This window comes from Gigantopelta aegis, chromosome 11, assembly GCF_016097555.1.
Source record: "Gigantopelta aegis isolate Gae_Host chromosome 11, Gae_host_genome, whole genome shotgun sequence".
NCBI classification, from domain to species: Eukaryota; Metazoa; Mollusca; class Gastropoda; order Neomphalida; family Peltospiridae; genus Gigantopelta; species Gigantopelta aegis.
In genome coordinates, this window is record NC_054709.1 from 27,957,803 (window position 1) to 27,963,599 (window position 5,797).

Sequence of the window (5,797 nt, forward strand, 5' to 3'; positions counted from 1 at the left end):
AGCCAGCAACAATGAAATTATCGTTATGTGGTGTATATGTGAAAAACACAAGTCACAGATGTAACAGTCAAGACAACATGTATGTGCCACATCCAGTCTATATGAACCTTTAAAGTGAGAAACCCTAGTTTCAGCCCATGAAAATGCACACTATGTTTAGTTAATCTACAAACCTGTAACACATTTGGACAAAGTTACAACTGATTGAAACATGAGTCTCTGACTTTGAAATGGTGAAATATCCTCTTAAAAATAGACTAAAACCCAACTCCATAACTGTTACTTCTCAGCCCCTTTATATAAAGAGTAACTGACAGTGACATCAAGTCTTGAAAAGTGTATTTGCATAAACTATCTTGGTGAACATTCAATTCCTGTGAAAAACAAATTGCTGAATGATATAGTTTGAAAGGAAGGAAGGAAATGGTTTATTTAATGATGCTCTCAACACATTTTATTTACGGTTATATGGCGTCGGACATATGGTTAAGGACCATACAGATATTGTGAGAGAGGAAACTTGCTGTTGCCACTTCATGGGCTACTTTTTTCGATTAGCAGCAAGAGAGATCTTTTATATGTGCCATCCCACAGACAGGAGAGAACATACCACGGCCTTCGTTACACCAGTTGTGGAACACTGGCTGGAACGAGAAATAGCCCAATGGGTCCACCGACAGGAATCGATCCTAGATCAACCAAGCATCAAGTGAACGCTGTACCACTGAGCTGTGTCTCAGTCTGATATAGTTTGGGGTCAGAGCCAGTGGTGTAGCGTGGGTTGACAAGGCAAGTATTGTGCCCCCTAACCATTGGACCATTAGCACTTCTCGAGTCCCTTCCACCAATCCAGAAGTTTGCGCTCAGGGCAACTGCTTCGGTGGACCCACCCACCCTACGCCACTGGTCAGAGCATTAACTAGAATACTGATATTGAGCAATATTGGAAAATATAGGCTGTACCGGTTCAATGTTTTATGTTCTGAACTGGGGGAGGGGGGAGGAGGGGGAGGAGGGGGTGAAGCTTAATCCACAGGGATTTAGACTGCACCAAAGCTGAGGCAGTAAAGGCGTTCCCAAAATTAGCCCAAATTAAGTGCAAACGTGTCGACCTAAAAACATCTCACCTCAAAATCAATAGAATGTTAAGCTGTAATGAGATTAGAATAATTTGAAATGCATTTCTAAATATGCGTACAGCTCTTTACCAGCTATTACCAAGGCTCAGATAGACCGGATGCGGATTAAAAAAAAGAAAGAAATTTACATCAGTTTCAATGACAGCCTCTAAACAGGATGCGTGCATCTGCAAAATGCATGCAGTCAGCAACAATGAAATAATCGTTTATGTGGTGTATATGTGAAAAACACAACTTGCAGATGTAACAGTCAAGACTACATGTATGTGCCACATCCAGTCTATATGAACCTTTAACATTACTGTACTAGAAGTTTGTTTTGTTTAAAGACACCACTGGAGCACACTGATTTATTAAGCATCAGCTATTGGATGTCAAACATTTGTTAATTTTGACTTATAGTCTTAAGAGAGGAAACCCGCTACATTTTTTTCCATTAGTAGCAAGGGATCTTTTATATGCACCATTCCACAGACAGGATAGCACATACCACAGTCTTTGATATAACAGTCGAGGTGCACTGGCTGGAATGAGAAATAGCAACAATGAAATAATCGTATATGGTTTATATGTCCAAAACACAAGCCATAGACACATCAGATGCAACAGTCAGACTACATCCCACAGACAGGATACCACATACCACAGCCTTTGATATACCAGTCAGACTACATGTATGTGCCACCTTTAACATTACCGCACTAGAAGTTTGTTTTGTTTAAAGACACCACTGGAGCACATTGATTTACTGAGCTATAACAGACAGACAGACAGACAGTCAGACAGACAGCAGACAGACAGACAGATTTATTAATCATCAGCTACTGGATGTCAAAAATTTGGTAATTTTGACATAATAGTCTTAGAGAGGAAACCCATTTGTAGCAAGGGATCTTTTATGTGAACCATCCCACAGACACGGTCTTTGATATACCAGTTGCGGTGCACTGGCTGGAACGAGAAATAGCCCAATGGGGCCACCGTCGGGGATCATACAGGCTAGCGCTTTACCCCTGAATAAAGAAATGATTTGTGATATAACAAAATTCAGGCTGGTTTTTTATTTTTTATTTTTTTTATTGATGGCCTGGATCAGTTTTTTCTTTACTGGCTCATACAGCCAGCATGATTTTCAATTTAAGTTCCAAACCTATAGTTCCTTAAATGTTCAGTAATTTCCACAAATATTGTAGAATATTGAAAATGTACCTTGAATGATTTAGAATTAAAATAGGCAGGTAGTTACGTTGGGCATGAATGTTTTGTGAAGAAATTACATTCATTCTGCCAACTCAGATGTGTTGGATGGGGTTTTTTTTCTCTCCAGCAAACCAACACTATAACTAGCTAATTTAGTTGCAAACTTTCCAGGTGTTGAAGTAATTAGAATATTTTTTAGTTGATTTTGACACCTTTATCTTCATAAGAGGATGCTATAGCTCAGTGGTAGCAAAAGAAAGGAATGTCTGTTTAATTACTTGTCATCATTTTTTAACTACGGCTACTTAGTGTGTAACATATTGTGATTTTGACACTTCGTCAACAGAGAGGGGGGATATAACCTTGGCAGCCACATAAGTAAAGTAAAGTTTGTTTTATTTAACGATGCCACTAGAGCACATTGATTTTTAATCTTATCATCGGCTATTGGACGTCAAACATATGGTCATTCTGACACTGTTTTTAGAGGAAACCCGCTGTTGCCACATAGGCTACTCTTTTTTACGACAGGCAGCAAGGGATCTTTTATTTGCGCTTCCCACAGGCAGGATAGCACAAACCATAGCCTTTGTTGAACCAGTTATGGATCACTGGTCGGTGCAAGTGGTTTACACCTACCCATTGAGCCTTGCGGGGCACTCACTCAGGGTTTGGAGTCGGTATCTGGATTAAAAATCCCATGCCTCGACTGGGATCCGAACCCAGTACCTACCAGCCTGTAGACCGATGGCCTAGCCACGACTCCACCGAGGCCAGTTTGGCAGCCACGTAAGTTACTCTTATAAAGGGGTGGGATTTAGCTCAGTTGGTTGAGTGCTCGTGGAGGTGCTCGAGTCCCAGGATCAAACCACCTCGGTGGACCCATTCAATTGACTAGGTTTTTTTCTCATTCCAACTACTGTACCACAACTGGTCAATGGCCATGGTATGTGCTTTCCTGTCTGTGGGAAAGTGCATATAAAAGATCCCTTGCTGCTAATAGACCATACATGTAGGAATTTCCAGGATCAGGATCTTTTATATGCATTATCCCACAGACAGGATAGCACATACCACAGCCTTTGATATACTATATGTCAAAATTACCAAATGTTTGTCATCAAACAGCTGATTATTAATAAATCAATGTGCTCTAGTGGTGTCATTAAACAAAACAAAACAAAAATATTTTGGCTAGGACAGTTTACATGAACCTTAATTGGACATACATGTAAGAACAAATATATCTCACCATCATGTTTTTACGTCAAGATTTTGTCCCCCCCCCCCCCCACCCCCAGTCTCAATCAAATTACATGTATTACTTATTTTAACTTCAGAATTTTCTGCATCATCAAATCAGTTTTACCTCATTCAGGATGCCAAGAATTAATTGCAGGTGTTTAAGAGTTTTTATACAACGTGCAATCTATTTTTGTTTATTACTTAAATTTATGACTCATGTAATTAGCTTACAATTTCCTCTCTGGGAATTTCAATTTCTACAATTCCCACATGTTTTTGTTCAATAGTCTTTAAGTTAATTTGAAAACTGCAAAGAAGCATGCAGTTTTCAATAGCTGAACACAGTGAAAAAGCTGGCATGTTTTCATAAAACCGACACACATGTACTTGTATGTAACCAGGAACAGAAAGACATGCTTCATTTAACAACGCACTCAACACATTTTATTTACTTTTATATAGCGTCAAACCTATGTTTAAGGACCACACAGATAATGAGTGAGGAAACCCGCTGTCGCCACTTCACGGGCTACTCTTTTCGATTAGCAGCAAGGAATCTTTTATATGCACCATGCCATAGACAGGATAGCACATACCATGGCCTTCGTTACACCAGTTGTGGAACACTGGCTGGAACGAGAAATAGCCCCATGGGTCCACCTAGGACCCATCACAGCTCACGGAAAGAAAGAAGGAAAGAAAGAAATGTTTTATTTAACGACGCACTCAACACATTTTATTTACGGTTATATGACGTCGGACATATGGTTAAGGACCACACATATATTGAGTGAGGAAACCCGGTGTTGCCACTTCATAGGCTATTCTTTTCGATTAGCAGCAAGGGTTCTTTTATATGCACCATTCCATGGACGGGGTAGAACATACCACAGCCTTTGATGTACCAGTCGTGGTGCACTGGCTGGAATGAGAAATAGCCCAATGGGCCCACTGACGGGGATTGATCCTAGACCGAGCGCTGTACCACTGGGTTACGTCCTGTCCCAGGAACAGAATGCTTGTTATAGGGTGTATGCCACCAAATCAAATCCCACAGACAACAATAGTAACATATGTAGATAAAATTGTTATATGCAGCATGTCAAAGTTAAAGTTTGTTTTGTTTAATGACACGACTAGAGAACATTGATTAATTAATCATCAGCTATTGGATGTCAAACATATGGTAATTCTAACAAATAAAGAGGAAACCCGTTACATTTTTCCATAAGCAGCAAGGAAAGCACACATCACAGCCTGGTTGGAAAAAGAAAAACTCTAATCAGTTGGATGGATCCACTGAGGTGGTTCGATCCTGTGAAGCAAGCACCTCAATCGATGTACAGACCACTGGAAAATGAGGGGTCAAGCTGCTCATTTCAGACACAATGGGATGAGTCGTTGTCTACCTTAGTTCCACACATCCTAATTTTAGCAGCTCTCTGCCTCCCTCCTTCTTATAACAACGGTCAGTATCAGTGGCGTAGCCGGGGGGGGGGGGGGCATGGCTCCTCCCAATCCTGGAATTTTTTTATCTTTTCGCTTATTAATAACATTAAAAAGGTTCCTGTGTCATATCCCACTACACAGGTGCCCCTCCACCCCCCCCCCCCCCTCCTTCCCCCAATACAAAATCCTGCCTATGCCACTGGTCAGTATCTCTACTAGATATAGTTTTTCTTTCTTTAGAATTGACGTATCACGAAAACTGCAAAAGTGAAAAAACAAGTTGATCTGTCTCGACAGGTAAAGGCAGCCAGCTAAACTAACCATGTAAACTGGTGAAGTCTGGACCGAGGTTATTTATGAAGCAAGTGAAGCAAAAAGACAGGTTTTATTTGCTTCGAAGTCAATCTGCATAATGGTGTGGCATTTCCAGCTGTCAAACAAACGTGATGAAATAGAACTGATTCTCCAGGTAAACAGGTGTTTGGGAAAAGACGAACTATAGAGGCAAAATATGTACAGTTTACATAGCTATCTTTTTAGTCGGTGGCAATTATGTGATGATACACAAATAAAAGAACGATCACACAAAGTAAAGTTTGTTTTGTTTAACAACACCACTAGAGCACATTGATTTATTAATCATCGGCTATTGGATGTCAAACATATGGTCATTTTGACAGTCATAGAGAGGAAACCCATTAATCATCGGCTATTGGATGTCAAACATATGGTCATTTTGACATAGTCATAGAGAGGAAACCCGC